Source organism: Ooceraea biroi, chromosome 2 (genome assembly GCF_003672135.1).
Source record: "Ooceraea biroi isolate clonal line C1 chromosome 2, Obir_v5.4, whole genome shotgun sequence".
NCBI lineage: Eukaryota > Metazoa > Arthropoda > Insecta > Hymenoptera > Formicidae > Ooceraea > Ooceraea biroi.
Genome location: NC_039507.1, coordinates 2,349,915 through 2,370,196, shown reverse-complemented (window position 1 = coordinate 2,370,196; position 20,282 = coordinate 2,349,915). Strand labels below are relative to the sequence as shown.

Below are 20,282 nucleotides of genomic sequence, written 5' to 3'. Positions count from 1 at the left end.
AATTTTTCACTACTGATTTCTGAATTAATCTTGAGCGAAATCAATTTTTGATGTGAGATGCCAATTCCGCGAAAGGTATATTTATTCCGAACAGGAATATAAGTGTCAACCCATCGCTCTCAATACAGAAAACAATATAAAATCAATAGAATACCAAACCATTCATACGATGTATCATGATTATAGGTATACATATACAATATATTCACTACTACAAAATAATATGCAATTCACTTTACAAGCGACAAGATCGTGAGCGAAATGCGCGCAACATCGATTTCAATAGACTACATGTTCGTTCAACAAGTTAATGCTTCTTTGAAACTCGTTTAAATTATGCATCTGCTACTGGAATGCTACTTCGACTCCATCATGTTTGAATCCCAACTGAATACCTATACATGGAACTTGCATTTGTATTGGCGGCACTTGTATTTCTATTAAATACGAAGAAAACAGACAAACACATATTATTGAGACACAATTATCGGATAAATACTTCAGTTATTTTACTTAATTTTAAACAAACAAAATTATCTCAAACGAATGCAACAACAGAGTAATACATTTTTTAAAGAATTGTTTTACTGCAGCTTATTTTTGCTATCGATGCAAATTATTATTCTTATCGATTAAATGTAAAAATAGATTATATGGAACAAATTAGATTATATGCGCGGGACGCAGCACGAATAAAAATGATTTTCTCTTGGGCTTCCTTCGTCGATTCCGATACGAGAGCGCGAAGTTCGCCGGTGATTTGTGCCAATCAAATAGCACGCCAATTTGGCGCATTCAATCCACCGCACGCACGCGCGACTAAACTTTCTCGATGCAGCTCGCGCGAACGTGCGAAGAAAGAAAATGCAGCCTGGCAGGCCGTCGCTCACGCGAGCATCGAAAGATTATCGTGTGAAATTTATTTGAGGGGGCGGCGAATTCGCTGGCATGTGTCAATCTTCGGGGCTCGCCACTTCGTATATTACAGAATTTGTTCGTTAACTGCGGAATATAGAAAAAGGGAGGATGAAAAAATGGATCAAATAATGGATCGTGCCAAAAGTGCATCGTTTCGTAATGTTTCGAACACGATGATGCATATCGAACGAAATGCACACTCACTTACACACGTACGTTCGGGAAAACCAGTGACAATCCTTTGCATCTCGCGTACGTCTAACGCGCGACATTTTCTCGCACGTTCACGAAAAAATTCTCGTCAGTTTGCTACTATCTTCGTGCGAGATATCAAAAGGATGCCTCTCAATTTGTGCCATTCACCGTGCGTTCCGTTTCGAATCTTTCTAGCGCGCGAAGGAGGAGAACGTCGTCCGATCGTATATTCGCGAATGCGAAACGAAAGATTATCGCGCGCAGAATTTATTCGCACGGGAAACGGGGTTACTGGTAACGAAGCTTTCCTTCGTCCCAGTGCTGTATTAGTGTCTACGTATAGGCGGGAGCTCATACACGGCGACAAATCAATCGAACCGTAAATACTGTCACGCTCTCGCTACGTAGAAAATGCATTATAATGCATTGCGAGACGTGCGCGCGATTTCAATCGACGGGCGTGAATTTATAGCGGATCGAGATCGCATTCGAGTTGGGTCCGGGGAAGAAGAAGGAAGAGAGGTTTCGAATTGATTTTCGCAAGAACAACAGGAGTCAAATCTGCGCTACTAACTTCGCAAACCGAACGACTCTGACGTTCCGCGTGTACGCCGTTTCGCGCTAATATTTCACGTTAATGTTTTTTGTGTTAATATTTTAGGTAAAGTTGTAAGTGCCGTTGAGGAGCTCGCGATGAACGAAGGAAGGAACTACATGAGGGAAATCATACGAGATTGTTAACTTAAATTTACATAGAGCCTGGATTATGATCTTATAATGAAGTTCTAGCAATTCCTTCAGGAATAATATATTAAAAGGATTACGTTTAAAAGCTACGGGAGGAATACTAAATCTCATTAATAAATTATAGTTGCTTCTTATAGTAGCTCGGCCGTAAAACTTTCCTTGTTCAAGGTTTAGCATGTTGCCGCTCCACGCTCTCTCGTCTATTACTAACGCTCGCGTTTAAATCACGCAAGATCTTGAGCGGAAAGTACCGAATGAAATCCCTCGAGTTATCGTTCAACCTGCTTCATGTCAAGATTTTTACGACACTGTATCATTCGATCCGGACGTCTCCTACGAAATGAGATTTGGAAAACTCACACGCGCGCGCGATATCTTTACCGCGGCATTGACTGATTACGCAAAATCCAATCTACGGAAATCACACGGAAGACTTTCTTACGAGTTTCGGGATGCAATCACGGCGATCTTTGAACCGGTAATATCATTGATAAATGTATCTACGAGTATTATCGATGGGAATATCATGTATGCGGATATACATTTTCTTAACGTGTGTGGATCGCTATGCGTATCCCCTGAATATGGTGTCCCCGTACGTATAACCACGCTACCGGGACATTCCCTTTGAAGTACATGCCCCGATCTCATTTTATGAGAAAACATGTGGCGAGGGATCTAATATTATTGGGGCAATAAGTATATCCGAGATTGCTCGCGATATGTACACACGTTATCCTCGTTCCTTGGCTGATCATCGTCGAGCGTCGTAATAAGTATGCAGTAATTTCGCATTTTTCAAATAACCCGACAGAATAGACAGAAAAATCGCCTGTTTCCAATATACGCGGCCGCGTACTCGCCATAGTGAAAACCCGGGGACGCAATTTCCACGTTCCATCCGTTCTATTTCCGCAATAATCTCGGCCTGCTGTAATTTTTGATCGTACCATTTTTAATTTCGTAAATTTATATACGCCGCCCGAAAAATTTCTTGGATGTTACGTTAATTTAAACTTTAAAATGATGTTCCATCTAATTTCATAATATTGATATCGTGTGCTCCATGTCCATTTTTATGTTTTAATATTCTTTCCGCGCATATAGATTTACATTAAATCAAAGCCAATGTCCGTACCATACATGTCGAGAATACTGTGTACATTCAACCATATTTTTCAACAAAACTTTTTTTATTAGGAACCAAAGTAATGAAACATGTTGACAGGAAATGAGAACATATTACTTCAAATAATATAATAACCAGTAACCGTAATTGAAGCTACATAATGAAAAGTGTGTGCACATCAGAACTTATGGCGGACTATTGTGCTGTGTTACCGGAGAAATTTCCTATTCAGGTTGAATTATCCAATAAATGGTACAATTGATTCAAAACATATTAGCGAAAACTGAACTCCGTTGCATACTGAACAGTAATTCCTTAATGTTGGTCAATTATTGGCCACAGCACTCAGCAATAAATTTTCATTACGTCTAATTGTGTCCATCGGAAACTTAATCTTCCATAGGTAACGCAGCGAGCAAATGCCAACTAACGCGAATTTTAAATATCTCTCGGAAAATATATTATCGGAGTGTAAATAATAAGGGATAAGACTGACTTAATGGCCGAGATGGACGGTACGATGGATAAAGGGGTGAAGGAAGAAAGATATAAGCAGCAAGATGGCAGAAAAGGATCGAAAACATAGAAAGAAGACGTATTGTTCCTTCAACAGAAGGATAATGGAGCGCACTTGTCAGATCGAGTTATGTCCTCTGCACGAGCAGATTGCGTTATATTTTTTCCTTCACCGCTGACAGCAGGAATGCAAGTAAGAAAATCGATATCAAACTCGCCCTTCGGTGATTTTTACACAGTTCCGATAGGAACATTTTTATTCGAGATTTGAGATGTTATTCAGTAGGGAAACTTTCTTAATTCTAAAAGAAAGACATTTACCTTAGAAAAAGAATTACAAACATTAAATTTCCGAGTGATAAGAAATTACAATCGTCCTCTGTATAATGCCTACATTGAAGATAGAGATTTTGTCGTTTTGTCATTGTGTCATTTGGAGATGTGTGAGTTGGAGATTGCAATTTGACCAATTAAAATGTAGCAGGCAACGTTTTAATTGATCAAATTACAATCTCCAATTCGCAATCTCAATTTCCAATGCCTGATACGCGCTTCAAATACACACGTAGCGCAGAACATGACTAATCCTTATAACATGCAACTAAGAAATTACAGGTTTATATGCAATATATACATAAGTTGAAATTTATAAATATACAATCTATGCGATTCGTATTATGTAATTCATGTAAAGCGGAACGTACCTTCTCACGGGGATCTATTGTGTAATAGATTAACTGAAGAAACTGCATACACGTAGATTTGTACGACAGACAGTAAAATTTTCGGTTGACAGGGAATACGCGGCTTTCTACAATTGTGTATCAATTTCAGCTGTTTTGTCGCAAACGAAGTGGGTGATTGAAGCAAGAGGGTAAAAGAGAGACGAGCGCGTTATGCCTTGAAGTGCACGAGACCGACCAGCCGCAGACCAAATTGCCGGAGCGGCACCGCTTGCGGTCACCGGCCCAGAGGTCGTCCTCGTTGTGTCGCACGCGAGAACCGACGGCAAAAACAGAACGAGAACAAAGTAATACTCTTCATGCATGCCTAGCCGGTAAACACGAGTCGCGCACTGCGACTGCATTGCGGAAGCGACAACTTCCGCGCCTCGCGGAAGCAATGAATTCCATTTATTGCCGCGACGCACGTTTTCCCTCATTTTCGTCCGCTTTATCAAAACCACTTATTTCGCTTGAAGTAACGTACGCAGATAAGTCGCGGCGGCATTAAACACTGTTGCATTTATCCATTTCCGCGACTTGCGGCGTCTCACGTCATTAACCCCTTGCCTCATAATAACGAGTGGCGCACATGCTGCAGATTACAAGCGAAAATTGAAAAACATGAGTGAGATTTGTGATTGTATTATTTAATATGTAGTGCTATACTTAACTATTCGGCATATACTAAAAATATTTTTATTTTTTTAAAGATATTAATTTTTTTAATTTTATATAATGTTACTACTTAATTTCCTTTTTTTGTAAGAATATATATTGAATTTGATTAAGTAATAAACGTAAGCAAAACGGCAGATACTTACTATGTGCAGCGGCATATAACTGAATATTTAAATTAAATCATCAACTTTGGCTCGCGTAACGATGGGAAAAATGGCAAAAGGTTAAACTCTTCCGCGCTTCTTCATTGCGTTACATATTATTTTAATCTAACGAAAATACACTAAACTGTTTGAAATTGTTAAGTATTATATATAGACAAATTAATAAATTAGCAGACTTTTAATAATTATTGTATTGTTCTTTGTGATGTAATTATTTTGATTAAAAGCTTGTTTTGAATAAATTTTGATATTGTATAATGATTGATTTTTAGAAAAAATATAACTTAGTAATTTGTATCAGCAATTTCGGAATTAAAGAATATATAGAATAACAACTTATAATGTATGACTACAGAGCTTTTGGACCTCGTAATATACGATGCTATTTTCGCTGCTGGGATATATATTGTGAGGGATTATTGATTGATAGCATATGATATAGCACATACACGTTGAAACAGCATGTTATGAACAAGTAGTTTTAATTTTCCTCTTCAATAACCGTCATATTTTTCTGAATGTCCGATGCATATAGTAATCATTATTGTAGTAAAAGATGTAGAGATATAAAAAGATATAAAAGAATAATTACAATATTTAAGAGGATCAGGATTTAGAATCTACATTACTGTCACGTTACCGTCGCTGTCGCTTGTCAATACAGAAATAACTTGATAACAATGGTGCGCATATTATATGTATGTATTTGTTATAAGGTATTCGTTCCCGCACAATTCGCTGGTGTAAGTTATCCGATAGATACTTTTCACTCCGAGCCTTCTATCGTGGCGAACGCGAAACTTCCGACGGCGTTATTCCCCGCGTATCGAAACATACACGCCGCTATATCGAGAATGACACGCCACCCTTGTCTTATTCGGCGGACATTTCTGACGTGTTTCTCGTGAGTTTCGTATCAATGATGGAGCATGGCTGTCAATTTCGTGCGATAGCAGGAGCACCGTGGAGGAGCAGCGATGGCTGCCCTATCGAGTTTCCATTTTCCGGACGGCGTGCCTTACAACGTATGCCGTCGTTTACTTATTTAGCCGTTATTCCACCCTCCCGCCAACACCGCCGTCGCCCCAACGTTGGCGTCGGCGACCGACTTTTCCTTCCCTTTGGCAGCTCGAAATGATACTACTACTCGAGCTACGAAATATTTAACGACTCGCCCCTCGTTCTCTCTTTCACTCTTTCGTTTCCAATCCGCTTCGTCTAGTTACTTCTATCACTGTTTGATCACGCTACTTGCTGCTCTTGCACGACAAATTACATTGTCATCGATTGTCGCTGAGATTCTCAAACGATGTTAACCCTTCTGGCGCACGTATATGTAGTTTTCCATTGATTGTCGCATCATGAGTTACTTTTTTTCTAATATATCGTGGAGATTTAATTAATTAATTAAAATAAAAATTTATATACTAAATTTATTTTCTGTTATATATTGTTACATGCCAAGTGTTACTCAAAGAGGAATTATCTTTAACAATACGAGTTAATTGATTAAAGAATTAGATAGAAAGGTTTTGTCAGTGTCACAAATTTATAAAATTTTTCGAATTTCTTTTTGTGCAATAATATATATATACAGATTATATATAGAATTATCTCTTATTGACTGCTTACGTCAATAGTTTTGATGTATTAAACAAGAGAACAGAATAGAATTTTGCCAAATCCATTCCTACGTGAGAGAATAATGTGTTAACGCTTGGTCTACGGAAACATAATATTTCTCAGTTAACTATATCCTACGGACATACGTAGCGTGGGCATTCTAGTGTGACACATAGTTCAGTGGTTAACATTAATGCCTCTTCAATTAACGGCATCTATTCCAGATATGTTGTATTCATTGAGCGACGCTTTGAGTCATCCGATATAGTCCTGGGTGTAACCGGAAATTCCGTAATATCGCCAAGGGCCGTGCATGCCGCTGTAACGTAACCATCCTCAAACGCCAATTCGATAACCCAATGAACATGTTGACGATGGGACGCATCTATTGCGCACAATTCAATCATCGTGTATAACCAGTAAGAGCAATATAATCCAATGTGAAAGAAGCATGTGGATCGAGCGCAATTTGCTTACGTACACTAGGTATGACAAGTTACACATGAACGTTTTGGTTCGCCGCACGGTCTGGAAACGATCAGACTTAGCTTTAAAAGTTTAAAATGATTCTTTGACATATGAACGTGCTTTGTAAATTATAATACATAATGTTACGAATAAATAAATAGGAAAATAAATTATGTTTATGTTTTGTCATTTTTATTATGACGTGCATTAATCTTATTGCTAAATAAAAAATCATCATCAGCGAGATCAAAGATATTCTATATGTATGATATTTGGCTGAATGAATTATTATTATAAATGTTATATCAGATATTTGGTTGAATAGTTCATAATGTTCATCATTCGTAGAATTTCGTCAGACATAGGTTTATGCAATTTCTTGAACTGTAATTCTTAGGAATATAGTTCGAGCTTTATTAGCGTGCAACACATGCGCGTATAACACGGCACGTGGTTACATTTGGGCGAAATCCGTTAGTTCAACATACCAAGGTAGTCACGTGGCGCATTTACGGTGTAACTTTCCGGATTAGATCTGGCGCGCTACATATGTCTATATCCGCATGTGGATTCAAGTCGGCCGTAGTGGCGTAGATAGAGGTCGAAGTAAAGTAAAAGGTGCCGCGAAGGGGTGTAAAGCCGCTTTCAGGGTGAATATTTGTTGGCAAAGTTTGTCAGCAAAATGAAGTTGGCAAGTTTTTAAATTTCGCGCTGCCGACTCAGGAATATAGATCTTCGTGTAATCTTGCGCGAATGTCCTTGCGCCCGCAACGCTGCCGGATCGTCGAATTCGCCGCTCGAAACTTTTATTCGCGCACATAAACGTGCATGATGATTTGCGTTCATTTGCCAGCTAATAAAAATGCACCGTGATACTCGAAGCGCAGGAATGCTGACTGAAAGTTTCGCGCACAGCGACTCGCAGAATTACCCCGTAGAAGTGAATAAATTATTTGCCAATTGTCTGTGATTTCGACTATCGAACAATAACGTTTTCAAAACGTTTTATTTTACTAGATATTATTGTAGAAGAATATCCATCAATACAAATTATATTATATTGCCGTACAAGTTGGAAGGAACAATTGCATAGAGAAAAAGTCTTTCTCCATAAGACAATAATACATTTAACATTACGATTAACAATATTTGCGAATAAGATGATACTCCATAATCGGATATTACAATAAGATCCATTGACAAAATTAACGTGTTCAGGCATATCCAGTTTACTGAAAATAAATATCTAGACAATACGAATTGAATCATGTCAAAGACATCGTAGTCTACCGTACAAATCGGTACGCTATTCTGCCCAACTGTATTAACGGCTAGTATGTGTAGGCGAATAGCTTACAGATGCAGACGTATTAAAGAGAACCACAAGATAACTTTCTTGAGAGGTTGGGAGCTTTCCTCCGGTCTCATCTCACATTCGACGCGCCGCTACCGGTCGCGCACGGCCACGTATTTGTTAATAATTCCCGTAAGATAGTTTCGTAGCGTCGAGCCACACTGCGGTAACGCGCACGGACATTCGGACACAGCCCGAGGGGCTGTCTCCGTCGCAGCAGCTCGGCGCAGCATCATCCACCCTCCCTAGGGGTACGGGAGGGTTTGCGCTTAGTTGCGGCTTAACGTGCGCACGGCTTGCGAGAGGAGAGCGCACGTCGCCACGCTTCGAAGTTCGCTTATGCGATGGTGCGGGCGGTTAGCGAACTTAAAGTCAATCTTGGGTTATGCAAACGCTTATGCTTGGTAAAACGCTCGCTGCAGGCGAGATTCCGGTAACTTGCCGAAGAGAGGAAGGGCGTGAGAAAGAGAGATAGGAAGAGAGTAAGAGACAGGGACGAAGGAAAGGGAGAACTCGCTCCGATACGGTACATTTTCGCAAGTTAAGGGGTCCCATCTGCCAACGATTTCAACTGACTGACCAGCGCCAATCTGATCTGACCTGACCATAACTCTGGGGTTATTGATAGAATTGCATATATTGAGGGATGAGAAAGAAGCATCGAATAGACGGCGTACATGGCGGTCTTAATTGGATCGAATTGCGCGCTCTGGTTGCAGTTTACTTGCTTGTCACGTATTTTGCGCGCGTTATGCTGGCGCATATCATTGTTACACTCGGTCGTTACATGCTCCGTTGTACGTGTAAGCCACAGTTTTTACGAGCGAATTGAATCCGCGTAAAATGCGCCGCGAGGGGAAAATTTCGAAGCGAAAAACGAAAGCTAGATTTGATATGTATTTATAATAGTATTTCGGGACATTCTCTTTTTCAAGCCGTACTGAAACAAATTCCCGTTTCAAGTATACCATATTTTTATAAATTAAAACTAATTACTGCTTTTGATCTCGCGTGCCAATAACCAAACATATAATCGTTTTGAAACGTAAACAATTTATTAAATATTTTTTTATGTCCATCGGATTAACATAAACAAGTTATTTTTTAATCGTTTAATGATCTTATAACTGAATGTTTTTATTTCGTTTCTTCGTTACGTTAGATTTTTCGTTAGCTGAATAAAATTGTAATAATACAATAAGAAATTTCTTCTATCTATAAGAAGATATGTTAAAAACTCTATGTTCGCAGAACGCATTAATATTAAAAATTAGACAATTGTTTTTTTTTCTCAATATTAATAAAAAGCAAAAATTTTTAGTGAATATTTATATTTTCAAAATTAACTTTTAATGAAAAAGTTTAATAAAAAAGAAAGAATGTGCAATTTTTTAAGCTAAAAAATCTGCATTTAACAAGTTTGCAATCGCATTTTTCTTGAAAATCTGCGTGCTATTGATTTTCAAGCTCGATCACGTACTGAGCACGCGCATCATTCCGTAGTAAATGGCGCTATAATTTGCACGATCGGTACGTCGAATCGCTCTTTTCCAGACAATTCGTTCGGCGTACGAAGCGATTCGGTCGGAAAGGACAGTAACTCGGTCGAAAGGTTTCGATGCGAAGCGATAGTTAAATCGACTTTACAGCATTTCCCTCGATTTTCCTTCTTCTCCTCAACCCCGCTGCCGCAGACCTTACGTTACGTGTGTCCTGTGTACAATAAAATTGGCCGTAATGAAAGACTTCTATGCCGGAGAGGACATACTAACGAAGCGGACATCGTAAATGCGTGCCAAGATGCTTCTTACGCTGTTACGACCTTGTTTCACTTTCTGGTTTCTGGTTTCGAATTACGCGATCATCAAGGATCAGAGCGACACGATGATTGCATTCTCCTTATCTTTTTACTCGCGAACGACCAGTATTTTATCAACACTGCGAAAACGCTTTCCACGCTTTTTGTCCATGCACTGCTTCCAGTGTCATGCTTCGTCAACTTTACACACGAAATTGTTTTTTCGTGTTATTTTACATATTGCACGAAAGCAATTTTGTTGTCGTTTTAAGAATTCCGTATTTGATGTATACTAGAGCGCGTTCTAGTAACCGTCTTGAAATTTAATTAAAAAGTTCTGCAAATATATTTTAAGTAAATCTTGTGTGCAATTGTATAGTGATGGAGATATAATTGATCGAAGACAGAGTAATTCCAAAGATAAAGCAATGAAGCATTAAAAGAATTAGAAGTTGAGGAAACTGAAAATTGAGAGAAGAAATAGCTTTGAGAATTGAATGAATGTAAAATTAAGAAAGAATTTAAGAAAGTACTATTTACAGTATGCTAAACATATAATACATCCGGTAGATAGCTAAAATTATATTAGAATTAAAATACAAACTGCAGGAATACGTTAAATAATCAAACATTAATGCAATTGCAAGACAGCTTCGATTTTCGATAGTACGTGCCAGTTTCGCGACGGTTCGTGATCGATAGACCATTGGTTACTATGGGACACCGAGCAGTAAATATCGTTCGACATTAATGGGTCAAGCCATGTGACAAAATCAATTCAAGTGACATTTTATTTTATGTTTTTTTGTATGTCATAGTCTTTATACATCATTTTTCCGATACGCGGTTTCGGTGCGGCCTCAAAATTCCTCTCGAGTTGCATATATTCGCTACATCGGTCTGCGGACAGAAACGCACAGTTCGCGTCATCGTTCCATCGGAGAGCAGAAAGGCTGTTAGTTGTTCGTGACAAGGTACGTCCAACAAGAAACGTGATTCCAATTGAAACCTTCCACTGAACTTTTCGCGGTCATTCGTCTTCATCTTGGAAATGTGCGAGTCACTGGTAATCGAGAAACCATCGCGTTTTTCTCGTTTGCCTTTCGACATCTAGACGCATTTCTAGCAACAGGAGTTTAAAACATTTCATTCTTTATGAGATAATATTTTCTTTGTGTATGTATTTTGATGTGGCATACATATATATTATAATTATCTTGAAGAACATTAACTCAGTCACTAATTCAGTCTGTTAATTCTGGAGAGTGATATTTATATATATATATATATATAATATTTTCCAATATTCAATATACTTTCATGTTATGACCACTGAGTTAATCAATTTTTAATTTTTATAAGTAAATAATATATCGAAAGCGATACGAAGCGATACTAGCTTCGTTATTTATTTCACATGTGAAACGAAATAATCCTATTAACGAAGGTAAATAGTAATAACAACCAAGCCTTCTATTATCGTTATTTACGACTTCTGTTATTTACATATAGTCGTTATTATTAATAGTTCAAAGACCGAAATACATATAATATTACAATGTTACTATTTCAATAGGTTAAATGCGCGTTTATCGATTTCGACATTATGCACAGTTGGTTCGCAAAATGATGCCGATTCCATGCGTCACCGAGCGTTAATCACTTCAACCCGAATAAAATTACGGGTCGTTTTGTGTGGAGCGTCCGTGCACTGAATTGTGCACCACTAATTACCGTTGCGTTCTCACCGTTGTTATCCAACCATGCGGTGAACGAATACGTGCATTTATCTCGCTGGTTTTAACTTTGCGAATCTCTTACGAATAATACTAGGCAAGACTGTTGAATTAAAACATAAAACAGATAGTACAAAACGAGTAAAAAGAAAAATTAATTTTCCTTAAGAAAAATTACAGTCAAGGTCTCCATTTCGATTACTTTTAAGACATATGTTGTTTGAAACATTCTTTTCTCTTTGGTAATAATTTATTACTAACAAATACGTATACTTTATTATTAACATTGTTTATAGACATGCCATTTATAAGTTCAATGAATATACATATTCTCGGTATATACATCTTATATATATTAAATAATATTTAAATAATATTATATTTATATAATTAAAAATTAAAGGATGGATTTTTACGTAGTATACGAAAAAATATCAATAAAAAATTATATCGCTTTATTTACTTCGTATTATAACACAAATGATGTTGCAAGCATTCATATATATCTTCTTTTACATATCAAGTAAACTAATTACTAATTCGCCTAATAAATTTACGCCCTATATTCATGCCTCATTGTCCTCTAAATGCTTTACAAGTGCTTCGATCAGTTTGGTTACGTCGGTGGCATTTGCTGGAATGTTGACAACTTAATAATCCTAGCATTCATATTATTTCTCCCGTCTAATTAGAAGATCATTTAACTCGAGTTTCGTAGTTGTAGTTTACAATACGTCATGCTACGTCTTAAGCTTTTAACGCTTTGACACGCGATTCCAATTTGGCAGATTCTCCGTTCTTGCCGAATGATGTGCCTCGATGAATTCCGCGGCAATCAAGCTAATTTCTCCTTCACGAATGCAGTATTCTGTAGCGTGTAGCGTTAATGAGATCTTTGCGATCTCCAGTTATTTTAGTTGAATATGTCAGAATATGTTGCAAGTGTACTTCATTTCTCGAAACCTTAGCACTTGCCTAGCAAGTCTCTTATGTATAAAAAAGTTACGTATTTTGAAATAAGATATAAATGAATTATTGAGAGAAAGAGTAATTTTAAGCATTAAATGCACACTTTAAAATATATAGAGAAAAAAATTAAGAGATAAAGATTTTATATAATTAAAATGATTATATTGTACAAAAATTATTATATTGTATAAAAATTTTAAAATAAATATTATATGGCATATTTTTCTTATCTAATTGTGAGGATAATGAAGGAGAGGAGAAAATGGATTCATTATCTCTAAAAATGTTCGTAAAAATGAGAACTCTTAACAACCGATCGCAATGTATAATTTTCTTAGCCGATGCTGCCGGACGACATTAAATGAATACCTGGATCTTTAAGGTATTAAGCGTTAGGCAACAAAGAAATACAAAGAGTATTATTAATTGCTCAGAGTGGTCTAGATATCCCAAATTAGTTTCAGGCTAATTGCATTTGAAATCCGCTTAATTTCGTTCCGCTACGCTTCGTATAGGGTTCTCAAGCCAATTGATTTTTATTTTCATCAATCAACCTCCTAGCTTCGTCCATCCGTTCTAGTTCACGATCGCCGTGAAAGTCGGGTTAGTTTAATTAGTCTGCGAGCCTGCACGCAGACATCCTGAGGTGAGTGGCCACCTAACTTCTGATAGTAAACGAAAGTAATTGCCGTTAACTGCCCCGCGCTGTCTCTATCTTCGCGCTCTTATTTTTATCGCTTCTTTTTTCTTACGCACTTTTCCGTCCGTTTCTAGCTTTTACTATACTCTCTATACTATATAATTGTTTGAGATTATTTCACGATTAAGTGTTGTTCTGCATTACGTCGAAAACGGAACGATAGCGCGGGTGTGGTTGGTTACTAATTGCTGCGGCTTTATTACGAAATTCACCGGTTAATGATTTCTCGGTACCATTGAGTTTGATCGACGCGAATTAGCTTCTTCGTAGCTGGTATGTCATTAAATATTCACGCGATTGACAAACAATGTTACGTTGGAGGGTGAGGTAATACAAAATCGTCAATGCTCAGGAGACCACCGGCCAGTCGGCTTACTAGTTCGTTGTCGCGATGCTAGTAGAATCTTTGAATAATTCATTCGGCGTTACTGTGCCATTAGCATTGAGTTACACAGTTTGACGTAGACAGTTAATTTGACGCATAACGACTGAGATATTTAGTTGCATTGGTTACATTCCGGCTTTCTACCCGTTCTCTCCACCCCGTCAACGCCGGATGCATAATCGTAAATAAATATTGTCAATATGCGAAATGTATGATAAGCATTTACGAAATTGGACCGTGATATACAGTTATCGATGGATGTTTTTTGAAAAAAAAAGCAAATCGCGATTCGACAAGTTGATGTTAACACAAAACCATTTCATGCTTGAACCAAAACTAATTTAAGCAGAATGTAACAAAAGGTATTCGCAAACTGCGTGCTATCGATCAAACTGTTACAGACAATCGTGTAAAAATAAAAAATAAAATACGTATATGTGAGAAATGGTATCCTCTCAAATGGGATTTATAAATAAAACATTTTTGAAAAAATTCACATAAGGTAAATAATTTCAAATATTTAAATTAATAATACAAAAAGAAAATTAAATTCTTTTATTAAAAAATGTAAGAGAATAGTAAAAGTTGATAAGTTATTAAAATTGCAAATAACATGTTCAAAAAGTTGAAATAGAAATTGGAGAACAATAGTTGGTAAAATAAATATCATACCTAGAAAAAATCAATCAATTTTCTTTTACAAATTGAAGCATTAAAACATGAAAACTTTAGAAGAAATCAGAAACATTATATATAAAATGTTATAAAGGCTATTTCGACAGCACAATACTCTTCAATGACTAAATTTCCATAATTATTTACTGATTTCCCCATTTCGTTTAATCAAATCACGTAGTAGCTATCAGTATCACAATTTGCGATTCGAAAATAAATAAAATTCGGTAACCACAGTGCTAATGCGTGAATGCTACGTGGGAAGGAAGGGGAGGCATTTGAAATTCCGATCACGCTGAGACGATGCGATTTTGTCGACGATACCGTTGACTTGTTCACGATTAAATATCTGGTAATGCCACCCTTTTGCGTGACCCTCCGGTGACCACCCCATTGTCATCGCTGTTACACGCTTACGTTTGTAATCCTATAAAATAATTCCCCTAAAGGGGGAGGCCAGCTCGGGCAGTTCCCGCGATGTTCTCCGACACGTACTTCGCTCGCATCCACTATCCGACACGGCCGATCGATCTGATTGAATCGCGACTCGGACGTGTCCTTGGTGCGTTTGCGGGAACACGCACAGCGGAGGCAAATGAAATTCCCAGCCTGTCGAAAACAAGTTTTATTTCGTGGCACTTCGGTCCGATTGAGGGCGCGGAGAGAGGTGTTGCGGATTGTTGCGCTACAGGCGAGGGGTTGCGGTCGGCGGGGTTGTGAAGGGACGCAGCCGAGGGAGGAAGAGGGTTGGTAGCTCCGCTCGACGGCACCGACGATGGGCGACGAGAGTTTCCATTCTTCGGCGAAACTTCTTGGCAACTCGTTTGAACGCCACGACCAGCCTCTCCGCTTTCCTCCCAGTCTTATTTTGCACGCCACCACCACCGTTGCTACCTCCACTGCTCGCGAAACTTTTCCCGATTCTACGGAGGTGTAACATAATATTTTCGCGGCTCGGCCGGGAGGCCGCAAGAACCTGTACGTTGGAATAACGTGGTTATCGAGTTCCGGGATTTTAACGTTATCAAATTCGTTATCGCACTCATTGGCGATTACGAGGTTACTGTCGTGACGCTTTACTCCGTACGCTTCCTAAGCAGGTGGATTAACGCATCGGCCACCATGAAAATCTGTTACTTAATTGCTGCTTTTGTATGCTCACTCCAGAGAATGCATAAAATAATCCTAATTTTTCTTTTGCGATTGAATGAAATTTACAAGAGCGTTTGTTTATAGTTTTACAATTTTTACATTTTACATTTTAGAGAGACAAAAGCATTGAAAAATGCTACTGTTACTGTTAAAACTGTATGAATACTTGACGATATTTTCAAAATGTTTCGAAATGAAAAAATAATTATTTTATGTTGGGATTTTCCAACGGCAGAATAGCAGCTTTACGCGATCTCCTAGTTACAGCAAATGCGATAAAAAAAATAAAAGAAAAAGAAATACTAACCGAGAAAGTGGATTCATTAGCATTTAACGAAATCGTTACGCGATCGGCACGGCCGGCCAGCGAAATTCGCGTCGAAATGGGCGAAAGGGCGAAAACACGTTGTCGGCGGACTAATTAAATTTCTGCATTATTACAAGGACGGCCGTTTCTGCCACTCGGCGAGTTTTAATCTGGCGGAGTAATATCTTAGGCTACATTAGATCTTTACCCTCCGTGCCGACTAGCAGGGTGGCAGTCGGTTGAACAGGAAGATTGGGGGTTGGCAGGGGCGGAGGTGTGGCAGAGGCTCGGCATAAGCCGTCTGCCTGCCGGCTAATCAATGATTCAACTCGCCAATTACGGAGGCGCCTCGAAAAATATCCCTCTCTCCACCCGCTCGCTCGCACCCTCCTAGCGCGCCTGAAATATTCACGGATCGTATCTCCCTTCAATTCTATCCTTTTTTTCTTTGCCGCTTCGTCGTTCGTCGACTTATCCTCGAGTCCGCCCTCGCTCAACCCTTCTTAGACACCTGCCTGATGTCGAGTCATGTTTAGAAAAACTGTTAAATTGTTTCGATTACCAGAGTTTACTCGCGTAGCACGATGCGGAGCGGAGAAGTTCGTTTAAAAAAGTTCCGCTGATCCGCGAACGGCCGCGTGACGTCTACATTGCTCGTGCCGCAAAACTATTCACCAGTCCTTCTCGAATTATTTTTTCGCAATTTAATCAATTGATAAAAGAGCTTTGCTTGACTTTACAACTTTATTTTTGTATTTCCATCGGTCTCGTTCCGATTCTCCAACGTTTTTCCTCCTCTCGAGCACTCTAAATTAAATTTCCTTTCCCTCCGATGCCCAAGCTTCATGGACGCGAGGAAGTGGATCCGGAAGGAATAAGAGATGGACGAGGAAGAAGCGTAGAACCTAGAAGGAGGGGAGGTGGAAAATGGAAGGTAGTAGAAGGAAGGAATGATGTAGAACTAATGTCAAGAAAGAGGTGGAGAGAAGGGAGAAAAGCAAAAATAGAATGTACATAAAAAATACACGGTGCAAGCAGTAGCTGCCTTCTTGCCTTAGCTTCGGCTCACCGGCATGAAAAATTCACTAGTTGCCCTGGCTCTTATTGCAATCTTCGTTCGTGGAATTCTCGCGAAATTTAAGCATCTACTGGCGGGACAGAGGGCGGACGACCCTCTCTTCGAAGTATACGAAGCCCTTTCTTCCTTTCTTCCGTCGTGTTTCATCTCGAAAGAAGATGTCTCTCTCTGAGTGCCGCGAGTAGCATCAGAGACACAGAGGCTGGTATGGCCTTCCCCTCTCCTGCCTCTGTGGAATGATTTTATTAAATTTGCTCTTATCATTCCGCTACGCGGTAGCCTATTGGCCGAGACAACGGCGCAATGCAGCTTGGGAGCGGGACGAGATACCCGGCATTGTTCCCTTTATCGGGGAGATCTACGGCAATGATATCGAGTCAGGCGTTATATATCTATCAGATAGATCGAACAGTTACATTGCGTTCCATATTGAACTCACTCATGTGAATTAATAGTCTACAAACACGTATTTTTAATGTTACAAATCTTATAAATACAGAAAAATATATTTTCTTAATATTGCCAATAGATTATTTCACCCTTTCGCTCCTAACGCCGAGTATGTCATCCATGAAATGGCTTCTAAATATAAATTTAAATAAACATTATTTTTCTGTAAATTGTATTATATTCCTATACTTGGAAAGTTATATCTTTTGTCTAACACTAATAGTTTACATTGTCATTTTCTAGTAATCGCTATTCGGCCGATGGCGAAAAAGTTAAACAAACGTAGGTTGCCTAAAAATGAGTTGAAAAAGTGGATTTTTTATGTTAATTCAACAGCAATGGCAATATTGCCAAAATTAATTATTTAATAGAGGCATTAATTACAGTTAATCGATTAAGTTGAAAATCGCTTTGTTCTCGCATTCTTCTACTTAACATATGAACTTTTTCATTACAGCGCTCGCTCGTTTATATTGGTTTGACCGTGTAAATCGTCATCCGTCCAGCGTCACCATCGAGCGATCAAACAAGCGTGCATCGCAAACCTACGTGTTCTGCCTGGATTTCTTGCCGAGATCGCATTCGGTTTCGCGTGCCTGACCACATCCGATACATCGAGCTGCGCAGTCAGCCGCACAACCGATCATTCGAGGCCGAGCGTTCCTTCGTTCCCTCGCGCAAGGTAAGCAGCACGGAAATGAGCTCGCGAGAGCGTGGAGTATATTTCGCGCGGGCAATGCGCGTGAAACTACCCCCTCGCTTAGGGGTTGCAAGGGGGTGATAGAGAGGAAGGGCGGGTAAGGGTGCGCGGAGTCTCGCGGCGGAGACGCCGACGCGGCGACGCGGATAGTTTGCAAAAACTTGGTTAAGTCGCTTACAAAGAGGCAAAGTGACTGAGCCTGGGGAGGAGGGAGGGGAAAGTAAAGCGAAACGCCGCGCTAACTTCGGGGCACTTCGTTATAAAGTTGGGAGTTGAATAATGTATTTTTATTATTTACCCCCCGAAGCATGCCGCGGCGTCGGCCGCGGTGATATATCGGATAAAGTCGCTTGTAATTTCCGGCGAACGTTAACTTCTTGCCGAAAGAAATCACACCGGATCACGCTACAACTTTCTCCCACACGGAGGATTATTTATACGTGTGTACTAAGGGTCGGCCTGCGCGGCACGCCAGGATGTTATCCGCGAAGTTTCATTCTGCTGTTTAGGATTATTAACGATTGCTGTAGAATGAAATTTTGACCATCTGCATTGTACGAAGGCTGAAGTAAAACTTAAGTCTAAACTGTGAGAAACTAATTATACATTTGCCAAAACTATTGGTGATAATAAATGAATAGACGCATATTTAAAAACGTAATTTATCCATATATTTACATTATTATTTACTTAAAAATTTTAAGTACAATTATATTATAGTACAATTATACATACAATGAAAATATTTACTAGATTAATTCTTGTTATTTACTTTATAAAATCTGCTTCTCGAAATGCGCTATGTTGAGTCTGCTCTTGATATTGAAATGCTTGAATGCTTGAATAAATACTAATCCGACGGACCGTCTCGTCATCTTTGCGCAGTGGCAATGTCGTAACTTATGATATGATAAGTGCGATTATTGCTGGTTGAAAACTCTTACCAATACCAATGCTATAACGATGTGAAATATTGGCTACGGCAATTTTTGAAAGTTTCTGCGGAAACTTATAATACAATATAAACAAAATGATTATGAGTTTGAAAAAAAGTTACAAGATGTCGCGATATTGATCAGTTTCTGCATAAAAGAATAGAAATGAGAAAGAAACTTTTGTAGTCGCTTATTGTATAAACAGTGTAAAAACTATTTTTACAGTTTTTTTAGTTTTTTTTTTCAAGTTTTCAAAGGTCTATGATAATTAATAAACGGGGTTACCAATAAATACGATAGATGCGCAATGTGGTCAGTATTGTGGAAATTGTAAAAATTGTACGATGAAATATTTTTTTATTGTGCACGTTTTTGCAAAGTGTGTTCGTTATCTTCCTTTTGTTATGAGATTACAAATCAAAGAGGATTCTATCGCAACAGACGAGATGTTTTTTATTTATTTCCCCTATGCATAAAATTCCAACAACATACTGTTATATATTCGACACAATATAAAATATCAAAAGAAATTCTTCAAAACTTCACTTCAATGTTTGCTGATTGCAATCAACAACCCTTAGTTTAATAACAAAAAATAAATAATAAAAGTATTAATTAGATATCATGCGCGAAATGTGCTTTTACTTGCTTTCCATTTTGTGTAATCTTCACATCGGTTTTTTTGTGAACAATATCTGTATAATATGGTTCTTAAGGAGCAAGAATGGCAAGCCGGATTTATCCCAACAGAAGCGTGAAGCAGAGGGATGATTCAAATTTAGTTGATTTAATTCACCAACAAATTACATTTCAGTACCGAGACACAATAACAAAAGATCATCTCTTACCAATTTTCACAGCTCACGACGGTTTGGAATGA

The 20,282-nt window shown here is 38.5% G+C and overlaps 1 protein-coding gene and 1 non-coding gene across 3 annotated transcripts in view; both read left to right on the top strand.

Annotated features, from left to right (window-relative positions):
- LOC105287975 (CUGBP Elav-like family member 2) overlaps positions 1-20,282 on the top strand; it is a 457,839-nt gene that overhangs the window by 45,977 nt on the left and 391,580 nt on the right. For both annotated transcript variants that reach the window (XM_026975347.1, XM_026975346.1), the window contains exon 2: positions 18,225-18,449. The gene's annotated coding sequence lies outside the window, so the exon portion shown is untranslated. The remainder of the gene's footprint in view (positions 1-18,224; positions 18,450-20,282) is intronic.
- Positions 19,341-19,475, top strand: LOC113561530. The gene has a single exon (XR_003406246.1). It is a non-coding gene; the product is annotated as a U4 spliceosomal RNA (small nuclear RNA).